We start from the raw sequence: 26973 nt of genomic DNA on the forward strand, positions 1-26973 counted from the left end.
CTTTTATTGTCTACCCCCCTCACAAAAAGCTAGATTCATCTCTAACAGAAGCTAAAAATAATGAGTAGGAGATCATCAGTCTTCCCAGATAAAACAGTTCAGGTATCTCAGATACCTTCTAATCTCAGGATTTTATTCAGTGCCAAACTGGATCAAAATAAGATAAGGCAGCATCTTTCTTCCGTTTATGTAAATTCTGTGCCAAGCAGAGCATGCCATGTGGATCATTAAGGAACTAAAGCTGTTTAAAGTCTATTGTCCCAAGTGGAGAAATGGCAACTGTTATGGGGGAACACATTTAAAACAATGATATTGAATAGCCTCTTACTCACATTGACAGGATTGCATAGGACCAAGGTTGCTGTCCATCAACAATGCATGTAAAAAAGGGGTGTGGCTTGGATCTCATGGTCACGAGTGCCATCATTACTTTTTTGACCCCCCCCTTCAGACACTTCGGACATATTCCATTTATTTACATGCATGAACTCATGGGCACATAGAGCCAGAAAATGTTTTCAATCACATTTAGCTCAGTTCAAATAACATGCTATAACCCACAAAGCATAATTTATAAAAACAACAGCTGGATTCAGGCAATGTATTATGGCAGGATCAAATAACGGTCATTGTGGCTTAGCATGTTGCATGAGCTGTATTGCATGTTGTGTGGACCCAGGCTTTGGGCTCAACAAGCATGTGGCCAAATTATAAGATATGTCTTCCCCAGTATTGCACTTAACAAATGTAACTAGGAATTCTGGGAGCCACAGAATTAGGCTTAGAACCAGGTCTCTGTAGTGTGTGGTTAAAAAAATCAAGGACAATGACCACAACAGTGAGATTGAGACTGTGCCCATTTTTTGTATGCGATGCATGTGCAACATTCAGGTGCACCAATGTCACCATCATCTTGACTTTTTTGACCACACCCTATAGATGTCCCTGTTTAATACCCTAATCCAGCATATCTGAGGAATTCTGGGAGTTGAAGTCCACACATCTTAAAGTTGAGGAGGTTGACAAACACTGGTCTAGACAAATGAGTCAAGAAAGTGAACATGGGATCCCAGCCCAGGAAATTGAATTCAGGTGATACCATAGAGCACAGATAGATAAACCCCAGACAGTCTTGAACTAAAAGCTTGCTAACCTTCTGGGAGTCTAGGGAAAATAGGCCAACGATGCCAAACGTCAAAGGCTGTTACAGGTTTTGAAAGAAAGAATACAAAACAGAGATTGATTTTGTGGCTATGCCCAGGATGAAGCAGCAGAACGGGAAAAAAACTGTTTCATCCTGAGTTACAAAAGGAAGGCTTATGGCTATTTGTCTGAGGTAGCTCTCTTTCGGAACACGTCTACCACAAGAAATAAATGTCTACTGATATGCAGAGCAAAAGATGGGTGTATGGTTTCTTCTTCACTTAGGAGGCAACTAGCCACACATCTTGCGTGCCATTTGAACATCCAGGGATTGTGGACTTTTTTTAATAGGGAAACATAATCTTAACTGGGCAAGTCAATCTATGTTATGACAGAGTATGTAAAAAATCCAGATATACAGCAGAGAGGAAAAGATTAAACAGTGGGAGAACCAGACGTCAGACATTTTTATTTTCTGCCCTAAGATGTAAAAAAATGAGATTGGGTTTCTCAGTGTTCAGAGTTGAATCCACTTCTTCCAAACCACACTGCCTGCATTTAGCTTTGTACTGAACCCTTATAGTGCACATGAAGGAACTTTGAAAAGCTGTATGTGTCTGTGTGTGTGTGTCCTAGCAACCAACTGACATTTAATGTTGTGGTGTTGTTTTGGAGTTTGTTTATGAAATCACTATCAAACTTTCTGAAATGCTATTTATTAGAATCAGTAAGAAAAACCAGCCATCCTTTGCCATGTGCTTTTACAAGCAGTATCAATAACAATTATTATATTATACTAAATAATATTTATAGTAAGTTGATGTTGTATTAAACTATCATATAGAATCAGGGCTTCCACCCAATATCATCTTACAGCATCAACAATGGCTCTCTCCAAGGTCTTCTCAGCCATGCTATATTTGTGGCTGTTTTTATCTAAAAAATGCAGAAAATGAACTTGGGGCTTTCTGCAAACAAAGCACATGTTCTGTGTTCTGGAAACTGAAGCACCACTATTGGCTGCTGTTTTTAATTGTTAAACTAAGCTTGACATATTTTCAGCTGATTCGTTTAAAGTTATGAATCTGTTTAAAATAAAAGAAAATATTCCTGCAATTCGTTTGAAGGATTTTTTCCCCCTATGTATATATTAAATGAAGGGTGGGGGGAACCTAGAGGGAAATGTATTTTTTGCTTAACTGATGGGACTGTACAGAAAATTATTACTTCTTGTTTAATTACTTCTCTTATAATCATTTTTAACTGATGGGCTTAAAAACAGTACTGATTTTCTGTATCCTGTAAATTCATTTTAATGGAGAAGAATCTACTAACTATACAGCCTTGATAAGAAAGGGAGTTGATTGGATAAGATCTGTGATAGCTGCATTAAAAAAAAAAGTGCCAGAAAAAGGAATTAGACTTTTACAAACTACAATCTTACAGAGAGCAGCAGCCTGTCTATAAGGATATAGGTTGGAGGGGTCAAAAAATCAATAAGGTGGCCTCAACTGTGTGAGTAAAGCTTGGTCATGTTAATGTTTTGACACCTACTCCTTGTGGATACTCCTGCTTATAGAATTAGAGCATTCCAAGAACTTGCAAATAGGTGGAGCCTACTCATTTTGGATGTGTTTTAATGAGCCCTCATTAAGTGTATATTTCTGCCAGAAAAAATAAAACACTGAACTGAATATAACCCATTGAGTTTTCATTTGTTCTGAAAAAAGCACATTGCATTACAAATGGGATCAGTTTTGGTATCCTTTCTGTACCCATTTCTCATGTATTTGGGGATTTAGAGTTCTGTGGTCAGGGACAAGACAATAAGTATTTTTTATAAAAGACTGGAAACTTTTTATGGACTTTCTGCTGAAAATGGAAAGCAGTGAAATGATGATTTCTGGATTTGGCATTTGAAAAAAGATTGAATAAGGGGCTGAAGAGATTATTGTAACGTTAAGGAGGGTTAATGAGTTTGTAACTGCTGTGAAGAAGGGTGGAAGTCACTTCTTTAACTCTTTTTTCTTTTCTCTATGTTCTTTTTTGCACTTTTCTCTTTTTCTCTCTGCATTTGTCTTTTAGCTATCTAAAAACTTATAATAAAAATTGATAATAAAAAATAGAATTCTCTGGTCGTGGTGCCAGCAAAGGGGATTTTTCAGAGGCCTTTCCTAGGACATTCCGTTTTTCTTTTTCCAGAATAACCCCAAGTACTGTATTGTGTCATTCCAAACACTGCTTGGGGTTTGGTTCAGAAACCAACCAAGGTTTTCCATAAGGTCTAGATGCAGATCCTGTGACCTGTCAGGTTTGAAAGTCACAAACAGCGTTTGTACAACCTGCTCAACTTGATTATGGAATCAATGACATTGATTCTGACCTCAGCTCTCTCCCTTCATTCAGAAGTTTCTTACAGAAAAATAAGAGCTGTGCTTCAGCAAGGTCTTTTTATTCTTTGCCATTCAAGGAGACTAGAAGAACCTTTGGCTTGGCTCAGCATAATGCTTGCCGTCAGCTCATTTGGAAGGTAGGTTGTATGTCCATCCTAGGAAAGCACTACCCCTGTGGATCCAAAGCAATTGAAACAGTTGGCCATGGGCTCTGGCATTGCCCCTAAACAGAGGAATCTGAAGAACACTCATACCTTCCATTCAAGGGTCAGGGATAGAACAAAAGCAGAATCACAGATCAAGATGTTAGACAGTGCTTCTCAACCTCGGTAACTTTAAGACATGTGGACTTCAGCTCCCAGAATTCCCCAGCCAGCATGCTTAAGGTTGCCAAGGTTGAGAAGCACTGCATTAGAATTAGTGGGACAGTTGGAAGGGGGTTTTTTTGCTACTGCACGTACTCTTCATCAGTGCCTGCATGTCTGAGTTGCCTAAAGGGAGTAACTCTTCTTATCCTCTTTCCAATACACAATCAGTTTTATCTTGATTGTAGTGCTTTTCTTCCTCTGTTTGTATGCTTCATTTGCTGACTTTTGACCCCAGTTATCAATAAAACACTAAGGTCACAAAACCACTAATCAAGGTTAAAACTAAGCAGCCTTAGCCTGTTAGGCAAATGCAGTCTTTAACTTACTTGGTTAAGTTTATTGTGCAAACACAACAAGCTTGTGTCTGTGTGTATGTCTGTGTGTATGTCTGTGTGTGTCACATAATTGAGCACCTCAAAAGTTGGAGCAGATATTCATAGTAGGCCTGGGAGGTCTCAAGCAAGAAAAAGTGCCTGGAAATTTTCAAACAAGGTTGACCAAGATAGGAGACCCATGGCCACCACAGTGCCCCTTTTGTAGACCCCAGGGCAGAGCCAAATTTTTTAGCTTGTTTTGGTGGGATTAAATGAGATGTTTTTAAACCTGCCCAATCTCACAACCACTTTACTCCTTAAACTCTCCCCAAAAGACCACATGCTTTGGCCCTACCCAGTTCTCTAACATCATGCCATCACTGGCCATTTTGTCCCTGAAATCCTCCAAACCCAAATAACTTTTAAAAATTATTTAAAACCCCTTGCTATAAGAAAATTGCCCACTCTTCCCTATTTAGAAGATTCTTATTAAGAACAGGTGAACATCTGCCATGTTCAAGAAACCGCTATGCAGATGAATTACCGTCTTTGATCTAGAATATTAGAGAACATGAGCTCGGAAAGATTATTTGTTTCTTCTCAGTCTCTTTCCTCAGAGTCTCCCCCTCAACATTATGGGTATAATCAAAGTAGACTTGGCACCAGTAGTTGTGCAAGGAATCAGCAATTGTTTCTTGGAACTTTGCAGGCATCCTAATGCCCAGATCATAGTGCAGCTATTATCTAAAATTCCTAAAATATTTGCATACTTCTGTAGTTCTGGAGCACTGTGAGAAGTTAAAATGTCACATCCAAGCTACATAGCTGACTGAAGGGTGGCCACTGTCTGTGCCACCAAGGTGGCCCCAAACCTGCAGCCGATCAGAAATTATTCCATTTTACCATAGAAATTTGGTGTTAAGGATTATGGAGATAATGCTTTGAATACTCGAAATGGACTATACACTTTCCAGCTGTTCTTCTAAAACCTCAGAGTTAGCATCTGCTACTTCAGGACTCCAGCCTGTAAATGACTAGGCTTAAAACTTACACAAAAAAATAGAGTTTAGCAGTTGCTGAAAAGCTATTTAAGAAAGCCTGCTTGAAATGCCTCCAAATACCGAAAGGTCCTCATTTCCCAGATCAAAGGCTATGTTTTGAAAAGGATGATATGTTTGGAAAGAAAGGAGAGCAAAATGCCATGTGTTCAGTTGGTCAAGAAAGGAGATAGGCAGGGATGTGTTGGGGAGAAGGAAAGTGGGGGCATTTATGAACATACCAGCAAATACTCAGCTGGGGTTGGACAGGAACAGAGAGCTTTTAAAAGCAGGCTAAGAATCCAGCAGCCAAGAGTCCCGTCCCTTTCCAGACTGAGGAAAGGGAAACCGAGCAGAGATTCAGACTGCTTTCCACCCCACGCAATCCTCATAAGAACTCTGGCAACCACGCACATCTGCAACAAGGATGTTGCTCTCTCATCCCAACCAAGAAGATTGCCACCTTTCTCTTGGTTTATCCCTGCCCCCCCCAAGCCCAAAACAAAACAAAAAGTAACTTGCCCCAGAAAGCAGTTGCCCCCCTGCAAAATTCCTCCCTGTCATCTCCAATTCCACCTCATTGTCTTGTTACCGTACCTTTCGTTCTACTGTTCCCCATTCATTTGGCCCTCGGGAACAAATAACAGCGCCGATCACCAGCAGATACCTTGTACTGCAGACGCCTGCCAGGGACTACCCCATAATTTAACCTGGCTGCTGGCACAGCAGTGGCAGCGCACAACCCTTTGCCACGCAGCAAGGTAGCCGCTGTACAATAACTGCAACCAGATAAGCTGCAGCATCTTCATCTGTATCTTTTAAGGCTAGGATAGGATTTCTCCTCTCCATCCCCCTCCACACACACTTTTCCTATTCACATCCCTAAATAAAACAGAGAGAGACAGAGACAGAGACGGAGACGGAGAGAAAGAGAAACTTACAATCTGTAGCTTTCCTGTCCGTGCTGGAAGATGACGATTTCAGACAAACGGTCCCAAGAGTGATGCTGTCAAACTCCAGCTCCAAATGGAGCTGAATCATTTAGCAGCCCTTGTTCAGCAATTAGCAATGGGAACTACAACAATAACAGCCCAAGAATATTTCCTGTCTTCTGCTAAACTAATGCCAAGGACTTTGCAGATTGGCTGACAATGAAGGGAGCTGGAGCAGCCGGTCCCTGCCTTCAACAGCTCTGGGGCGCGAAAGCTTCATCTCATGGCATGAAAACACTTGCGGTTTTAACCCCTCGGCAGCTCCAGCGGAGAGGGGTTCTGCCCCCCTTCCCACAAACAGCAGGCAGCCAGAGGAGAGGGATGAGGACACACGTGGGAATTCAGTACCTCTTGAACAAAAGAGGACTCAGAAGCCACAATGCTGCACCGGAGGAACTCTGCCTGGCTCGGCTTTCTGCACAGCAGCCAACACAATGCTCCCCCCCTCCCAGCTTCTGCAATTCTTCCCCTTCTCTTTGTTTTCTTGCTCCTTCCTTCAGTCTTAACGCAGCTGATAATGGGGGCATGGATGGACTTTTCAAATGTGGATTGAGCCAAAACTTTGATAGCTTGTAGACTCTTGGAAGGGTGTCATGAAATCTAATAAGTTTTATATTTACACAGGGAGTCAAGTTCCCCTTGCAGAATGTTTATCATCATGCCAAATCTGGACTATTAACCATTCTCATTCCAGGGCTTCCTGACTACTGAAGGGATGGATACTGGGTTCCTCATCACCCTCTAAGAGCATAAGGAGATAATTCCCCCCTAGTTTTGCAGGTAAAACGTGCACCCCTTCCCACTTTGGGGATATTAGTAGGAAGGCAAGTCACCCACACCCTAGTACCTCTCACTACTGGGTTGTCATTAGGAGAGAAGGAGGATGCTAAATAATAGGAAGGCAGGACCATTAAGCATAATGCTAAGTGCCTATTGCACTGTTATGTTCTTTCTTGGGGAGATCCAACTGAATCTACCTTTTGGCCACAGAGTTACCACAGGAAGTCAGGAGAAACTAAGCAAATAAGGTTGAGTGCACATCAACACACACAAAGATGCAAGGGGCAATTGCTTTTTTAAAAAGCAGTGTCTTCTGAAGACAGTTGTAGGGCTTGAAGCAAGATGCCCTCAATACATTATTATTATTGGTGGCGGTGGTCAACCATCAGCCAGATGTTTAGGCTGGATTTGGCATTTTTATCCACCTATTGAGTTCTTCCCAAGGACCTGGGATGGGCAGATGTTGTGGTTTAATGGTGTTAAAGGTATCATTGCAGGATGGAAGCTGTTCCAAGTAAAGCTGTCTTTTGCAACTGACCGATGGTGATTTTGCCAATGCCGATGGTCTTCAAGTGGTTGTCCAGATGTTTTGGGATTGCACCTAAGGTGCCTATAACTCTTGGTACTATCTTTGCTTTCTTTTGCTATAATCATTCTACTTCTATTTGCAAGTCTTTATATTCTGTAATTTTCTCCAGTTCTTTCTCTTCTCTTCTGCTGTCTCCAGGTATTGCAATGTCCACTATCCACAATAATAATTATTATGCCTCACAGTCAGCCAGATGTTTAGACTGGATTTGGCATTTTTATCCACCTATCAATTTATTATTATTATCATTATCATTATTAGCAGTCCACTCCTATAGAATCTAGGTGACTTACAAATACAAATGCAAATATAAACAATACAAGCAGTTAAAAACATACAACCCCACAGGCAGCCCAGACTAAAACAACTGAACAATAACAAGTTAAACAAAACCAGGGGCCCCACAAATACATCAACCCAGGCTTGAGACCAAAGCCAAGTCTTTAGGGCTTTTTAGAACCCTAGGAGAGAGGGTGCCGTCCTTCTCTCTGGGGGATGCTGTTCCACAGGGCAGAGGCCATGACAGAGAAGGCACGCTTCCTTGGTCCCATAAGATGACAACATTTAATAGAAGGGACCTGGAGTGCACCCACTCTGCCAGAATGAACTGGGTGGGCAGGAACAGTTGGAGATATATCCTGCACCCTTATTATTCCCATCTCTTCCTTCTTCTCTGTTTGCAGTCCCTTTCCTTCTGTGGGCCAACAAATTTGGGGGAGAAAAGGAGAGGAGACTGTAGTGTCATCTCATTGCTCTTACTGTCATCCCATTCAGGTAGGCCAAGTCAGGAAACAGACAGCGCAAGGACCAATGGAACTCCATTTTGTTGTTGTTGTTAAAGGGCTTGGTGGTTTGCAGATGTTTCATTACCCAACTAGGTAACATCATATTTTGCACTGATGTTGTTACCTAGTTGGGTAATGAAACGTCTGCAAGCAAACAACCAAGCTTTGACAGGATTCTCAGAACATTGCACTCTGAAGCAGTTATAGTAAATGCCTAAACAGGTAGATCCCCAAACGATCTTAGAGTTCCTTATTCTTAAGACCCCCACAGACAACACAAATAGAACAGTTGATTGGCAGGGCCAGCCCCTTCAGAAAATCCTGTACTTAAGCAGCAGGTCAGGAGAGTAGCAGGAGGAAATCTGGCATCAGTTTATCCTGCTCCTCCTAATGGTAAGGCTACTCCAGTGTTAAGATAATTCAAGTCAATATTTGATTCCCAGCAGCCAATTAGATAACAAAAATCAAAGAGTAAGAAGACCCTGAGTCCATTTAATACAGTTTGCAGCCCACAAAGACAGGCAGTTCATCCAAACCATGATACACCCCAGTCAGAAACCACAGAAGAAGCTGATCAAGCAAATGACTCCATGTTCATCAGTCAAGGAAGCCAAGCCATATTTTACAGGAGAAGACAAGACAAAATGCAAGGTTTTGCCAATCTTTTGCAGCTGGAAGGAAGATTCTTCCTGGACTCAAATACAGTAAACAGCTGGACCTGATGACTGGCTGAATGGCATAAAACCCACATCTCCAAAATAATATTTACTGAAAATGCATACAAGGGACATCCGGATGAGGAATGGTGAATTAACATGTCTCCGATCGAGCCAAGAAAATGACTGTGGGAAAGACTAAAGGACCGGCAAGTACACCGGTCCCACAAACCCTCTCTGGATAAGAAGAGGACAGGAGATCGCCCACTTGTGCTCTGGACAGCTGCTCCTCACGAGGTTACCAGAGGACAGCAGTTTACCACAGGTTTGAATGCTGGGAGAGGAAGGGAATCATCATGCCCTCAGCCATGGCAGAGCCTTGCTATCCTCACTTTGTAATCACTTTTAGAAATTACCTATTTAACTATATTAAGGATATTAGAGATCTTCAAAATGACAAGTTTGAAAAGCCACCTGGTGCATTTGCCTTTGTTCTTGAACAAAAGAAAAAATAACTATAAGCTTAAGAACTAAGAAATAGAAATAAATGGCAAAAAGCTAATTGACAATTTAAGAAAAATATAAATGAACTAAGGGGCCAGAAGAATTTGGAACTTTAGGACATAAAAGATTTGAGAAACAATTAAATTAAGAAATAATACAGTAAATTAATAAATAATACCTTTGTGGGAATACCAATTGGTTTAGTCTTTCAAACTAATAATAGAGATTTGAGCCTTTATTATTTCAGAAGACTCCAGGCAGGAAAAGAAAAAAGTATGCCTCTCATTTTTGAATTGGAGAAGCATTGGCTTGTACAAAATGACAGATAATGCTGTGAAATTTGAGTAATTTCAAGGCACTTTTGAAGAATAGGGACAGTGACATGTAGCTACAATGGCAAAAATAATGTTTACTTATATGCATGTATTATTTACAAAAGAAGAAAGGAAAATTGTCAAAGAAAATGCTTTGAAACCTACAGGAAGAAGAGGTGAAGCAAGCTTATGCAGATTTACTAGAAAATAAAGAAATTGTGGATTACAAGATAGAGATGGCAGTTAAAGTGGAAATACAAATGACAAGCCAAGATAATGACCTGGATAACAACTTCTTGGTGGATTTATAGAACAGGGTTGTTAAAGCCTTGAAGCAACTTCGGAGATGGGAGGAAGGAAGGAAGGAAGAACAAAACCTACTACAGCATTTGAATGGGTCAAAGACTAAGATTGTTAGAAGCAAAAGCGAGGAATTTGAAGCCAATTTGTTTGACCAGGGTTAAAACAAGATAAGTTCTGGAACCTCTTTACAGACTTTTTGCTGACAAATGGACTGAAATGTTAATGATTGATGGATTTGCAAATGGATAAGGGATAGGCTATGGGAAGAAGAGATATATGCGTGCAACCTTATACGGGGAGAAGAAATATTAAGTTTGCCTGTACTTGTTGTGATGAAGATCGGAAGTCACTTCTTTAACTATTTCTCTTTTCTTTTTTCTTTAATCTCTCTCTCTCTTTTCTTTCTTTCCTTGCACTTTCTATTCTTTTTCATTTTCTCCCTCTCTTCTGAATTTGGTTTGTATTATCTTTTATTATTTTTAAAACCTTCAATAAAAATTATTTTTTAAAAAAGGAAATGCATACCAGGGTTTTAAGTGCTTCTCAATCTTAATAACATACAAAAATTAATACTGGGCCCAAAGAGGTTGTATTTATGGAGAGGTATTCAGGTGGCACGAAGTATTGAATTGATGTGGAAATCAGACTCTAAGGAAACTGCAATTTACTGTATTATTTAAAACAGAGCGGAGGCACATATGATTCTAATCTATTTCCATGCAATCTAGGAGACGGGATAGGGGGAGTGAGAGAAACTAATGGCCAATCTACATGTAGATATTGAGAGAATACACCCCTTATAAAATCCTGCAATTTTTAAAATCGTGCACAATAGTCCTGAAAAACTGTCCTGCATTTTTTTTTCATAAGTGGAGCATAATGTTTTATATAGCATGAAACTGAGCAAACTCAGGGAGGCAGCGAAGGACAGGAAGGCCTGGTGTGATATGGTTCATGGGGTCACAAAGAGTCAGACACGACTTAACGACTGAACAACAACAACAAAATTCCTGTGTTGGGTGTGAATGTTCTGTCTTTCATTCTAGAATCATCACTCCAACAGCCTGCCATCTCCCTGACTTTCCATACATAAATTCCAAGACCTCTTGCCATAGTTTCTCTTTCTCTAGAATGGGAAATATGAACAGTCAGGAAGTCTTCAGATGATGAAAAGGTATCCAACTGAAAACAATGCTATCAGGGGCACCCTTTGTCATCTCCAACACTCACAGAAGTTCAAGAACAGCTATGGTAGCCAATTATCATTAGGAGCTGGTAGCAATATGTATCTTAATAATTCTTTTCAATTATCCATGATTAATACTCCAGATCTTTTAATTTTATAGGATGATTTCTATCTATACTGTCAAATTCTTTTAGTGTAAGTTGAATATTGACTTCCCCTTTTAGATTTAGATACACATTTTATTCAAGAATTTTAGCTTTAATAGGGTGACTCTTATTTTCTGTTTACTCGGACCATATTTGTACCACTGAGGTGACTGTACTCTTTCTTTTTTAAAAAATGCTGATTGCTGACCAAGATTAATAAAATCTGTCTATCTACCTTTTCAGACTAACCAGTTTTATCAAAGGGCATAAGCATTCATAATCTACAGCTCATTATTCACAATCCACAAAAGCTGATGGTTTTTAATAAAATCTGGTCATCTGAAAGGGTTCAAACAACCCGAAAATAAGTTTAAAAAGCAGAAGCTCCTTTCTGAAGAGAAGAAAATGTTGGCACGGTTGGTTTTGCCTCGGCTTACTGCTGGTTCAGACCCACCTCCTATAGAATTCGGCCTTCCATAGAATAAAGGCGACTCAATCTGTCTTAAAAACTACATTTGTTCTCTCTTACAATTTTGATAACATTGTATAGTCATTCCATAATTATTCACACACAAGAATAATCTTCCCTTCCCCTGTGTGTATTTTTGGGGGACTTTTCCCTTTAAGCTACACATCCCGATAATATTTTTCTTTGCTTTCTCAGTGGGTCATTTCTGAGGAAACACTGAGATCATAGACAGGCCTGTAGGAGAGAAGAGAACATTTGGGGTATTTGCACAGCATTTAACCAATACGAAAACTGCACATATTTAAATGTTTGTTGCTTACTAGAACAAAGGTCAGCAACATAGCATTTGGCTAGACATCCCAGAAGCGATCCTAAGTAAAATTTCCCATTAGAATGTCAAAATCTCCCTGGAAAAGACAAAAGTTTCTTAAGATATTGCATGAAAACTACAAAATCTTGTTGATTTTATCTGTACTAGATTTTATCTGGCTATATCATAATCTTTAATGTAATCCATATGGTCCTGTTACTCTACTTCCCAATTTTGCTGTTCATATTAGCATAAAGGTCAATCTAAAAGCTGTCAAATCTGGGAGAGTCATATGAAAAAAAAATACTCATCACTCTAAGATTTGGAAAAAAAGGTGGATGTTGTATGCACATCCCATAATTATTTTTTTAACCAGTCCCTATTGAATGTATCCCAACTGGCTGGATTTGCACAGCACACTAAATTAGAGCACATCATTTACAAACCAGAATGTGTGGTTCACCCAATATGATGAACCATAATATAATTTCTTTAATCTTGGCTTAGCATTTATGGAAATTTAGCCAAAGAATGAAAGTCTTCGGGGGTTTTTTCCTCTGAATATTAACCCACCTTTTTTGCATCTCCTCAATACACTGAATCATAAACTAACCAAAGGGGTTGTATAACAGCCTATAGATTTTATCTGATCATGTTTAGAAGAGGATTTATAAGCAATGGAAATCACTATATGTCTTCGAGACAGGGCTGTTCCTACAGTGAGAACCACCTTCCACCTTATTATTCCTGTCATCACTCCCATACCCTATGCAACTCTTCAGTTGCTGCAGGGAAAGCTAAAAACATTTAAATGGTTTTACATTTCACTTTAAAAGAGCTAGACTTTTCTGTAATTCTTTGTTCCCATCCAGATTTTTAGTCTGGATGTGGTAACTCTTTACATGCAAGTACTTGTCAAACTGTACCAGCCGGGGATCTTTCAGACCATTATGCACCAGCTGGATGAGTAATGGCTAAACTATGATTGCGGTTGTTGTCGTCTGTGGCTTCCAACTCTTCATGACCCGATGGACATCATTTTGCCAGAATTGTCTGTAAGTAATTGCTTCTTCGAATTCTTGTACACTTGTGCTTGTGTCATCGGTAATGCTATCTAGCCTACTGTTGAACTCTTTTTTTATTCCCTTCAATTTTTCAAGGTCTTCTCCAGTGACTGTTGCCCTTTCATTATGTGTCCAAAATATCTATGTTTTAGCTCCATTATTAGTACTACCAGTAAGCAATCTGGTTTTACACCATCTAGTACTCAATTATGTATTCTTCTCACGGTCTACAATATTCTTAACATTTTTCTCCAGCACCACAGTTCAAAGCCATCATTTTTTCCCTTCATTCAGCCTTTCTGATGATCTAGCTTCCACAGCTGTAAACTTGGTTTACAGGCCTTCTATTTTGAATCATTAAAATGCTAACATAACTGCTCAATATTCTGAGCAGTATCAACTGGCAAAATACCCTCAGTATGGCACTGCTTGAAAACTGTCCTTGCCTTAAATTAAAACAACTCATCACTTGCTTGGTGCTCCACATTAAAACAGAAATCCAAACAGAATCCAAATAGAAATACTGTCAGTCTAGACAGGAAAATACACACCAAAGGGCACTTCATTGTTTCTTAACTGTAGCAGTGGCTTGAGCTTCCGAATCAGATCTTGTCACTTATTTTTTTAAATAAAAAGCACAGCCCTCTCTCAAGATGTGGACATCAACTTGTCCTAGGATTTTGAAGAAGGCAAAAAGAAAAAAAAAAGTTAAAGCAGAGTTGTAGAAACAGCTGCACAAATATTGACAACTGCCAAGAAGCTGTGTCTTTTCAGGAGCCCAGGCCTTGCTCAGCTAACAGAAAAGGAAAAGAAAAATGCTAAGAATCAAATCTACTTTTTTGTGAAGAACCCATTGGCAAAAGAATTTTTTAATCTTCTTCCTTGACAAGACCTTTCTTCCAGCTTTCTTAAAGAACGACAACCCAAATAGCAGCTCACTCACTGTAAAACAAAAAGGCTCGTGGTTCCAGCTAGAGATATCATACTTCATAATACTTCATAGGGCAAATTGACTGCTGTTCAGCTGCTGGCTTTGATTTTCAATGAAGCGATGAAAATGTTCCACTGTGACACTTGTAATTACCAGGTGCACCACGGTGAAATATTTTCTCTTGTCATCATCTTTATCTGTAATGCTACCCTACTCACCTTTCAAGCCTTCCCCAACCTGATGTTTAGTTTTGGAAGATGAGCTCTGGCAGATTACTCAAAAGGGGCCAAAAAATTTACATGAGCCTAATTTTTAAACAAAACAAGACAGCAGGGATTTGTTGCAGAAGAACCGATGCAAACAATTTAGCATAACAAGGCAGCTTACATTAAGCTATACCATTGGTCCATCAAGGTCAATGTTTCGCCACAGAGACAGGTAACACTCCATGGCTGGTTTAACCAAGAGTTACCCATTGTAGAAGTTGTCCTCCAAAGCACCTGGAGGGCTCTACCTAGGTTGTCTACTTTGCTTTGCACTGAAGACACACAATCTCACCCCCCTCCCCAATATTTTTACCAAAGCAACATTTTTAATGTGACAGAAGGAGGAAGATTAAATATACGACTGGAGAATAATCAAATTAATGACATTTAATTTAAACCAAATTTAAATGCAAATGAAATTAAATTAAATATGAGGTTAGTATAATTTCTGGAGTGCTGCCATTTAAAGGGCAACTGAGGCTCTTGAGCCAGAAAAAGGTATGCAGTGCTACTTTACACTCACCAGGTCTGAGACATGGGAATTTGCTAGCCCTGTGTTGACACTAAACCTAGGAAATGAATTTGGAATCATCTCTACACAAATTATGCTGTGCTGTGCAGTTTCAGCAACTGAGTATGGAAGTTGTGGGAAGGCTACTTTGAGCAGACAGCAATTATTGGGGTTCCAGGTATAGATTTTAAGGTGTGGATATTCATCCCCCCTGTTCTGTATTTAAGTGTGTATCCGTGTGTATATATGCACAGAGACATACATATAGAGATTGAATGAAAGTAATGTCTCCATCTCCATAACTTTAGTTTAAATAGGGATATTTTCATAAATGAAACAGGAAAAGAATCCTTGAAATGAACTCCTTTGTTACCTGTATTTACTTATCCACATAATCACCCCCATATGCTATATGCTTCTGCCCATGATGAACAAGCTTCTTACAGCTGTCACAAAAATACTCCACATGTGGTCCTCTTAACCATATCTTGACAGTATTTTCCACCTCTTAATGTGAGTTAAACAGAAGCCCACAAAAGTATTCTCCAATTTTGGGAAAAGGTGGAAACCACATAGCACCAAGTGTAGACTCTGTGGTGCATGGGGTAAGACAGTGTGATCCAAACTCACAACTGCTTCTTGGGTGGTTTGTTAGATATGAGGCCTTGCATTGTCATCTTGCAGCAAAATTTCCTTCTTAGGTTTCCAAACACTGCTTAATTTTCCCAAGTGAAGATTTGTGATGATATTTCATGGACTGACATTTCATTTGATCCCATATTTCATTGGCTGTCATGATACTATGAAGAAATTGGCTGTCATGATACTATGAAGAAATTTCTTACTTTGATTCTTATGGCATGATAATTGCTGGCAAATCTGAACTGTTGATGCTTTCCTCTCTGCCATCAGCATGCAAGGAGTCCATCTTGCACAAACCTTCCAGTCCTCAGGAACATCAAGAACATGACCAATGTGTTTCTGTGAAATGCTGGGCTTGACAGTAATTTTCCTTTGAGTGATCCGCTGATTGTCCTTAATCAGTTCATCAACCCTTGTCATGTGACACTTGTTAGTTGCTGACACAGGTCATCCACTGTGTTCTTGATCACAAAAATCAGCCCTTCCCAGTTCACCTTCTTTACTTTTTTTGGCTAAGCAATGCACAGTACTCACATCAACACACTCATCACTGTAAGCCACCTACATTCAGCAGTGAATTTCAGTCAGAGGGCTTCTTCAGCAGTCAAAAATTCAATCACGACATGTTGCTTAAAATGAACTGACCAGCACTCACTGCAGGCTTCCATTTCATGAACAATAGCAACACAACCTTTTCTCACAGTAAGTTCCTGCCAACTGAAGTGGAAGAACAGATGCTAAAAAGTTTTTGGCATGTCAGTACCACCATCTGTTAACAATTTATAATATTGGAGGCATCAGTTTTATTCAACCTTTGCATATGCATATATGTGTATATGGATATGTATACACACAGATACAAAGTTCCAAAGGCAACTAAGATACTCAAAGGCAATTTTATGCTAAAACCCAACAATCATGAATGCAGAACTGAAAGAAAGGCATTTGTTGTACAAATGAACATTTTGGCCTTCTTCAGTGGTACATCTTTATAGGCTTGAAAGATTGTTCCTCCCTAATTGGTAACTTTTGCTTAACAAGGTAAAAGGGGATAGGGAGTGGTTTGAACATGTTGGGAAGGAGTTCCAGATGCTTGTAAATTGTTGCAGGCTTTGACAGGAGCTTCTAAAGATGTTTGGCTGAATTAACTTAGGAGCCTCCCTAGTAAACATGTGTGAAAATTTTGTTGGATTCTCTTAATTTTTTAATATAAAACCTTGCCAAATTTGCATACATGCAAACTGAGAAGGGGACCAGCAAATTATGTCCAGCTGCAGTTTGCTAGGTCATCTCCCATCCATAAGTCTCTTACCTATGTTTAACACTAAGCATAACTTAGCACTTCATGCAAGCCTAGCCAAGAACTTCATCCAAGTTCTATATAGATCCTCACATTATGACAAATCATATGCCCACAATATTGAATGTGTTTCGAGGTGAGTTCCTTCACTCTCCCCAAAGCAATAATGATTTCTGTTCACATTTTAAATTGAGATTATTACAAATGTACAGTCTATTTTGGGCATTCCTACTCTACATTTGTCCAGCCAGGCATTCAGACAGCTGCCATGTTGGCAAAAGAATCATTTGTTGCCAAACTTAACTTGAGCTTTCAAAAATAGGGTTTAAAGTGCAGAAGAATACATTGGCTCTTGAGCTTTGATTCAAGCAATTTGTTTGGCTGGGAATTTACATGTTAGGAAGACAGATATTTGCCTCAAGGGCAGAATATACATCATGTAAATGTAATGTTTGTAAAAGCAAATGAATGAGTTCTGATTGCGAGAAAAAAAATTAAGTCCTCAGTCATGGTTTGATAATATGAGAAGCAACGATTTTGTTGAAGCTAAGGATATCTCAAAGGTCTAGTCAGAAGGGAGGGGGGTGTCAAAAAAATTAAAAAGTCTGTTGCAACTGTGCAGTTGTAGCCCTGCCCCTTTTTACCTGCAACACATGTGGCAAATATAAAAAAGGGACAGGATTTCAATGGCACAATAATAGCCACTTTCTTGACTTTTTTGACCCTGCTGCCGGCAGTCACCCCTGGTGATAGAGCAACAAGGTTTACACAATGGAAGAAAAGCAGGACCTAAATGTGATGAATATCACATGAAAAAGGGGTGTTTTTATTGGTGCCTGCCAGTAAGTCTGCCCCAATAGACTTGTTTTAAGATTAAATACTTTTAATTAAAAAGGAGAGTTAAATGGGAAGCTGACATGTTTCAGGCAAACTGCCTTCAACATTATAGTTAGTTCCAAGATTATTGGCATTCTTAGAACATAAAGATCACAAAGGCTACAGCTCTGGGCTTTGTTAAGCATCCATCTGCCCAACAAATATGGTACAGATTAAGCTAGGATTGGAGAGAGAATCCCGGTGGTTAATGGGAGTGGCAGAGGGCATTCTCTTTAGTTTGGTCTCCACTCTGTGAAAGCTATCATAATACCACACTGTAAAAATTCTAAATGTGTCCATCATTGAAAAGGTGGCAGTAAACAAATATTTTCAGATCTTGCATTCAGAATGGGGGGGGGGGGGGGATAAACACCTTTATGAAGGGAAAAATAGACCAGGTGAGATTTTTAACAGTCTAACCAATTGACCAATTCCAAAATTAATTATGGATCTATGTTTCTAAAAGCTGCCTAAATAAAATAACTCTCTCCCCACATTATAGTTTCTAAGTTGTAGTGGCAGAATATGCATAAAAATGAAATGGTAAAATATACAAATGGCAAACAAATCTAAAAGTGGGAGTGGTTATTTGTTTTATATTATTAGGATACACAGTTCCAGCTTCCAAATGTTGATGTATTTCCCTCTTTTGGTGTGGTGAGCTGTAGAAGCAGTGAAGTCTCCAGTGACACCCTTTGGAACAGATGTCCAAGGGAGATGTTGACATAGACCCAGTTACTGGTTAAAGCAGCCCAAACTTCATGCAATATTCAGTTTAATTACAGTCTAGAAACATGTCCAGATAAAGCCTAGCCATGAAAGCAAGCTCCAAAAAGGTATCCTACACCAAGTCATAGCCACTACTCCAACCCTAGACTGTTATAAACTGTATTCTCCTGCTTGAGAGCTCTACTTAGGGTCTCTACATTCTATCTGGTGGTTTTGAACACAACTCAGAGAACTGGTTTTTTTCATGGGTCTCAAGACAACATCTCTCACATGGGAGTGGCATCATGGTTATCGGCACCACCTACAACCGCCATGCATTCACTGGAAGTTGCGATCTAGTAAAAACACAACTTCCAAAATGGAGGGTCTCTGAGTGTGCAAAAGGATATACACATAGAATACCTTCATGAGTTCAGATGAGCATATGTAGGTCAGATGAATGGAGGGTCTAATAAATTTGCATTTGGCAGAGCACGGGGATCGTAGCTATAAAAACAAAAGGCAGACGAGCAGTTAATTACAGGCCAATTATCAATTAAGTGAGGTTACCCTCTCATCTCCTTTAACTGATCATGCAATATTGAACAAGCTTTGCATATGCTTCTAAAACATATGCCTCTAACCATTGGTTTGCATATTTTAACTCACTTTTCTAATTACAATGTAAGAACTCAAGACAGTATTTACAGAGATAGATCAACATGCCAAAGGAATTCAACTTTAAATCTTTAATCCATTCAAAGAGTTATGTGAATCAACTGTTTAAAAAAATAGTCATTGTAAAAGTTTGGACTCAGAGTTTTATTACGCCTTGAAGCTGATAGGTTGAGCTTGTGTTAATCATACTTTCAGCCTATCACACAGAGTCCCCATAAAATTAAAATAGATTAGCCCTTTTGGAAGGACAAATCCAACAGATTCTGGAGATGGCAGCATCCAAGGGGGAAAAAAAACCCACATCATAAATCAGATGTAGGCCAAGAAGGAGGAGTCTATAGCTTTCCACTCATTGTTAACTCTTTTTCCAGCATTTCTTCTTATTGTTGAGTCTGCTAGTTGAAGTTTAAGAACATTTGGCGGACTACAAGTACACTATCTTTGCAATATGTCAACCAAAAGATACCCTATGTGCTTATAAACCTGCTTGGAATTTTGATGAACTTCTAAAGTTTTAGGGCCACCAAGATGAGATGTTAGGTTAATTTGCATCAGGAACAAGATTTATTTGGTGATCATAATTACTTATGGCACTCTTTTACCAAGAAATGCCAGTATTGAACAATTCTAATTTTAATTGCAACCTGCTTCTAACCCATTGTTGCTTTTCTATTTGTTTTTCATATCTGGGATTAGATGATTCTACAGTATGTTATGATTTTTATCACATTTTATACTCTGCCTAGGCAAAATAGAAATGGCTTATAGTTCACTGAATGAATAACAATAAATAATCTGATCCTCTGTTCACAAGAAAAGAATCCAGGCCTCCTAAGCAAATCTCAGTAATTTGCACCAATGAACCAATCCACAACACTCGAGTTTGCATTTTTCAGATTGATGTGCAAAAATAGTGAACCAACATAATTATTTCAAAGGTTTTTGCAGTGGGAATTATGGGACTGAAGCCCAACACTTTGGGATGAAACCAGTTTGAGGATATCTGTCTACATTGGTAGAGGCATTATTTTTTTCCTGCTTGCAATGACTAGACTTCAGGATCTAATAAAACAGAAGGCAGATCTCACAAACCTGACATTCCCCCTTCCCCCAAATCATCATCACTAGCTGACCGGAAAGACCGATGGTGTGATTCAATATAAGGCTGTTTAATATGCACTGTCTGCATCCTTGTTCAAAAGGTATCACCCAGGGCAGTGGCCTAGTGGATTATGTCCATGTCTTTCTATCCTCTACAGCTTCACGGATTAAGCTGGATCACAAACTTCAGATGCCCTCTGTTGCTCCTTGCCTACACTTTTCCTGTAAAACAAACAAGGGATGACAAGCTACAGATTCCTAATTCCAGTGGACAATTAGCACCTCCTTCAGTCAAATGCTTCTCACATATTAATGCTACTCAACCAACATAACTAAATGGGGAAAGGGGAGAGTCAGGGCCAGGAAATCTACATACTGTGCTGGTGCAGTTTTACTGGGCAGATTCATTACAGTTGTCCTTTTCAGCTCAGCTAGAGAAAATTATGCAAATGTTGTTAACCTGCCTTTCCTTTTCTTCTAATTGTGTATCTGCTACCTGTTCTCTTTTTTGGAAGGCCAAAATGTCATCCAGTGAAGGGGGAGGCTCTTTCACGTGGAAAGGAGAAAAAAAAAAATACAGGGGAGAAGAAAGGTGGAGGTGACTTAATTCAATCATCCAAAGCCTCCTGCAGGTAAGGGGTCTTTCAGTGTTCTTTTTAGTCACCAAAGCTTTTAAAGGACAACAATGTTTAGAAAAGGAAAAGGGATTTTCAGAGTTGAAATGCCAAGCTGGTATTCCAATAGGTATGCCAGTATGGTAGGAATATGCACCAGTGATGTTTCCTATGCTTGTGCCTTCATAATTAGGAGATAAAGCATACTTCAGAAAGCTAACAAATAAATTAGTCAGGGTTGAGGAGTCAGATGGGTTTGTGTATGAGAAAGTGGGAGACAAAGTGAGAAGGCCTGGCAAAGTGCAAGCAGCCAAATAAAGGCACACATTTCTCTTTGTGCCACCTGCAATGAGCTACTTCCTCTTTTTACTTTCTCACAACCTAGTTAGCATGTCAACACCCCTAAAATAACCCCTAAGAACAGTGAATGGATCCTGCAGGTTGGTCTACAGCAGCCTTCCTGCTATCAGGTGTCCTCCTGAAACTCCATCTTCCCAAGCCAGCAGAGACAAGTCCATCTGGAGGCATCAGTTGGGGAAGGCAGGTTGCCAACTACAGGATTTCCATAGGAAGGTGGCATGCAATGGTTGTTCCAGAAGAAATACTTGTGCCTGAAGTTCTTCCCAGCTGTTCTTGCTAGGGAAAAGCTCAGATTAGATATAAAACATCCCTATGATTAGCATGGGTTTTTTTTCCCAAAAGAAGCAGCAAAATGAATGCTACGCACTTTGGGATGAACTGGATCAGAACTAGATGGTGAGATTAAAAGGACATTATAGGTCTTTCCCCACTATTGAGTTAAAATGATATTCACCCATCCTTGATTCAGACAAAAATAGGCCATCATAATGTCTACTATCCTCATTGCTCATACCTATTCTGATTCCATGGCATTTGTTCCACGGAAGATGTTATTGGTGAGGGTGCCACTTGTGATAGAGAAGATCATTGCTTCTTTCCTCTGGCTCTGCTGTCATCCCCTTTCAGCCTATCACCAGCCAGCAGAGAAAACTTCCACCAGTCACAAAAACCCACCACCTGAGGTGGTCAGTTTTCAAGACTCTTGCCTGACTTCTCTAGGCAGCTATGTTTGTGTTTCTTTCTGCATCCTATTTGGACCTCTTCCAAATTAATGTGAAATAAAGAAACATATCGGAAGGCACTGGGCAGAGGAGAGAGAGGCAGACCCTGCCATGACTGTGCAACTAACTAGGTCCCATAAAGCGAGAGACTTACCAGCTGCTAGGCAACCAGATTACTTACTTCCCATTATTAATTGAATCCTGTCATTCTGTGGCAAGTCCTCAAGGTGATTAACACAATTTAAAAAGGCAAACAGAATATAAAGAGTTGAAGGCATCCATTAAAATTAACAAGTCAAGTAAAAGAGATGAATGTTTACAGGTTTTCTAAGTACTGAGAGAATGGGAACAAAGGGAGCATGTCCCATGGCTTGGGAGCAGCACAGGAGAAAACTTGCTCCCACCTGTCAGAAAGACAAGCATCACATGGCGGAGGCATCTTCTGAAGAGCTTCTCTTGCAGCCCTTAAGAGCCAGACAGGTTTGTAATGGGAAGGCGGGCCCTAAGCTCTTAGGTATTTTAAAGGCTATGAGTACGTACACTCCTTCCCAGTCAAGCTTCACTTTGGGCGGTTGCACAGATATGGCCATGAAGGAACATAATGTTTCCTTGTAGGAGGAGAGCCGTGTTCATCTATGGTGGCAGAAATTTAGAAGGAATCTGGTAGCATTGGCTGGTGTGGGTCTTCCGGGCTATGTGGCCATGTTTTGGAAGTTTTGTTTCCTAACGTTTCGCCAGCATCTGTGACCGGCATCTTCAGAGACCCTCTGAAGATGCCGGTCACAGATGCTGGCGAAACGTTAGGAAACAAAACTTCCAGAACATGGCCACACAGCCCGGAAGACCCACACCAGCCATCGTATTCTGGCCGTGAAAGCCTTCAACAATACAAATCTGGTAGCACCTTCTCCACCTAAAACTGCAGCTTATGAAAGCTTATGCTTTTAATGAAATTTGCTAGTTGGAAACAGTGCTTCCAAACTCCTTCTGAAAATGTTCTTGGCAATAGCATGGGAGTGGCTCCCACTGCCTTCTTCTGTTTTTGTTTTGTTTTGGCTTCCTCATCTACTCTTCAGCCTAGTGTTGCCTGGTGGTGTCCCATCCAAATACTAATTAGGCCCAACCTGCTTGACTATTGGAGATCAGCCAAGGTTAGCCAAATGCTGCCACCTGCTGGGAATGACAGGTCAATACCAACACTTTAGATTATGCCTAGCAACTGACAACTAGTGCTGAACTTCAGTACAGATTTCATAGGATCTCTGTCCCTTGCACTGGTGTTAGTAGCATAGTTGCGTGCAATTTTCATAAACTTTTCAATGTCAGCTCCACGTGGCATGCAGTGCAATAGCAAAAATGCCTTATGCCAGGGAAAACTGATAGCAGATATGTCCTTTAGGAAAGCCACATGCAAAGTACAACAAGATACATCTGTATAGTAGGAGAAATGTGCACCAAAAGACACAGGATGGAACCAACTTAAGGTTGGACAAATGAGAAACAAAACACTCAAGCATGGTAGCTCCACCAATGTCTTCCTGAGCAAATGTTCTTCCAGAAAAGGACAATAGGGTAACCCAGGTGCAAAGACCTTGGAGGAATGGGAAACAGGCCAACACAAAAGTCATTTTGTGGGCTGTGTTTTTTTTAAATATTACCAAGTAAAAAACAAACAAATATACCATTTGCTATTTATTCTGGTGTTGGGCAGAGAAAATCTTCTGTATTTTTCCTAACAGTTCTCACTCTCTTTGATGAATGGAATTTGGCTTTTAAATTCCTTCAGAAGGGGAAAGAATTTGGGGGAAATTTCCAAAGCATGATGGGTTAACCATAGAAAATCTTGCTTGAGGAGCTTGACCTACGGAGCTTTTTTCAGGGTGGTGATATTGTCACCACCCTACCCTTGAAAAACTGTTGGAGAATATCTTGTTCACAAATTTAAGGTGGGCTTTCAAAACACCACTGGTCTCCAGCTTTTATTTAAACCTCCCCATTCAGGGGATTTCCTCACTGTCTGAGAAGGGAACACTTTCACCCCAAAACTGGAATGCAACTTTCAAGACAAGACAATAAAGGTGCAAATCAGTCATGTAAAACCCTATAACTTGTATTTCAGTGACAAGCCCATGTGCCAATTTATAATCCTGATTAATCAGTCTGACCAAGCTACCTGTATATGAGGATGGGTTGAATGAACTCTGGCGAAAGAAAGACAAAAGAGAAATGTAATATCAGCATCCAGTACATAAAAGGAGGGCATAAGAAAGATGGCAAGGACCACTACCACAGAAATGTGGACCAGGAATAGAAGGGTAGAAGTTACAACTACTTAAGATTTTGCTTAAATATAAGGAAAAATCTTCTGAGTAGTAGAATAGTCTACTTATGGAGGTTGTGGGTTCTCCATCTCTGGACAGCCTCATCTCTGGTGGGTTTTTGGACAGCTATCTCTTGAGAATGGTTCAGCTGGTTTTCCCACACATTGCAGAGGGTTAGACTAGTTGGTACTCACGATCCTTTCTAACTTGTTAATTCTATGATTCTCTTTAGTTATTTGGTCTACACATTTCTTTCTCCTTGAAACTTGAAAAAAATAGATGGAACCATACATCACATGGCAGAGAAAATCAATGCCACACTCTCACGTTTTCCTGGTAAAAGCCATTGTACACTGTATAGTTGAGTAAACATGCGTTAACCGAATTGTCAAATACATGAAAACAGTCTGAAGGAGTTCATGAAAACCTTGACTTTTTTTTTCCTAAAGAGAAGTCTTGTTTGAAAAGATTTTCCTCCTATCGCACTAGACACTTATCTAACCGCATCTCAAACCAGTCACCTTAAACAGAAAATACTCTCTCTTTTTAAAAAAGTAAAGAGTCTGTCATCTGTACTGCACTGCAGAGGTTTTGGAGATTTAATTGAAAGGAACTGATTTGATGCTGATACTGAAAACTGGGAGCATTTAATGATTTTTCACAACTTTGGTGATTACAGTCCGAGGAATTATAAGAAAACCAATCTTACTGATGCTCATCGTGTTTGAGACTTTTACTACAGATGTTCCTTTTGACTAAGAACATGCTAAGAACATGACTCAAAATCTGGCAAGGCTTTTTAATATGAGAATTTTAGGACAGAAGATTTTATAGATTCTCCCTGCAGTTTAGATGTGAGTTCTATTTTTAACTTTCAGAGAAGATAAAAGCCAAGATGTGTTGCTACTCAATTTCTTTCATTAAAATGTAGATCACCCTAGAGAAGCCTTTAAACTCCAACTTCTCCAAAATTGCATTAGAAAGAAGCTGTTGTTGCTGTACCCACAGTGAGGGAGTTCAACCTGCTGGAAGATCATATTCTTTTGCTGGGATCTGATCACTTGAAGCAAATGGTATTTTAATGCCACTTACCCTGTTCCTAGCAGCTGAACTGGTCCACGCCGGCAATAATTCCAAACCAGAACCTTCACTAGTTTCAAAGATGAAAAAGCAGAAAGAAAAAGAAAAACCCCTTCTAGAATGCAAGAAAACATTCAAATCAATGTGAAAGTCTCTGTAACTCTGTAAAAAGGAAATGCAGACAGGCTAAATAAAGCTGCCACTGTGATGGAAAGTTCTTGGTTCCCCCTGTTCTTCCTGTTGAATGCTGACAGCAAACGTCAATTCTCAATGCTGAACCCCAGCTGTACTTGAACGAGGAGTAAGGCTTAGAATTCACATCTGAGGCGGGGTCCAAAATGTGTTAACATACAGCACAACAGGCTGGGAAGTGGGCAAGGCCAACCCCCCCCCCCCCAGCAAGTTTCGGATTTCACCCAGCAACTGGTAGCTTTGCAGCAGGCAAAGACTGCTGTTGCTTTTGAGCTGAAGAGAGTCCCTTCTTAGCCAACAGCTCATTCCTCAACTATCTGTGGACCCCTGCGAAGTATGGCCCTTCCCTCCACTGGGCCATGTGGGAAGTGCCATGTGGAAAAATTATCCTGCATTTCTTTCCCCCCAGCCTGGTTTCATTGGACGGAAGTGCATTGGCTTGCAACGTTTCTATCACAGAAAGACAGAAGTTTGTGACCAATGCTGATGCGTGAGTGAGGTGTTCTCACTTAGTTATGAGGTGACCAAAGGCCATTTGACTGTATCCTGTAATGGATCATTGTTCAAGCACCCCTCCAACAGCTTTTCCGGCTTCAGTTAAATTCCTAGGGAGGGCATTTTTCAGGTGAACAAGGGTGGGCAGCCGGGGAATCTCCAGAGGGATGCAGTGATGCATAGCAGAAAACCACAGCCCCAGCATTAACATCCTCCTTCACTTCCATCGAGTTAAATCAGCTGAAAACACCAGCAAAATATTTTCAAGCACTCTTCAAAATAAGGAAGAAGAAAAGATGCCTTTCTGAAAGAGAGCCAGCCAACCCCTTCCTGTGTTTGGCCACAGAGACGCCTTGATGTCCTGTCCAGACCAAGTCTAGCACAGCTCCTGACTGATGGATTCTGCTGCATCTTTATCCCAGCTGAACTCGTAAATGAAGAGAGAAAACACCCCAGTTTTACCATTTTTTCTATCACTTCAGTTAGAAGAGGAAAGTGGCAGAATACTTCTCAATTTCATCTGTGGGACTTTTTTTTTAAGTCCATCTTTTCAGTGTTCCATCAATGAAGCAATGAAGGTTACCTGAGGGACCGTCTCACCCCATCACATCAATTCATCCCACCTGGTCATGTTGCAGAGAGGCCATGTTGCAGACCCCATCAGTGAGAGAATGTCGGCTGGTGGGGCAGGAGAAGAGTCTTTGGAATATTCTCCCCCCAGAGGTGCGGTGGCCCCCTACCCTCCCGGCTTTCTGGAAAGGACTAAAGACCTGGCTCTGGCAGCTTGTGTTGGGCAATTGAATTCTAATCAATCCTGGGGGTG

At 40.1% G+C, this 26973-nt stretch overlaps 1 protein-coding gene across 1 annotated transcript in view; it reads right to left on the bottom strand.

The window, feature by feature from the left end:
- Window positions 1-25644, bottom strand: part of ARHGAP24 (Rho GTPase activating protein 24) — a 331147-nt gene extending 305503 nt beyond the window's left edge. The window contains exon 1 of the mRNA XM_088133099.1: window positions 25476-25644. The gene's annotated coding sequence lies outside the window, so the exon portion shown is untranslated. The remainder of the gene's footprint in view (window positions 1-25475) is intronic.
- Window positions 25645-26973: the final 1329 nt, after the last annotated feature.

This window comes from Python bivittatus, unplaced genomic scaffold (genome assembly GCF_059951505.1).
Source record: "Python bivittatus isolate LINGU-HERP-01145 unplaced genomic scaffold, Pbiv_v1 ctg000070_np1212, whole genome shotgun sequence".
NCBI classification, from domain to species: domain Eukaryota; kingdom Metazoa; phylum Chordata; class Lepidosauria; order Squamata; family Pythonidae; genus Python; species Python bivittatus.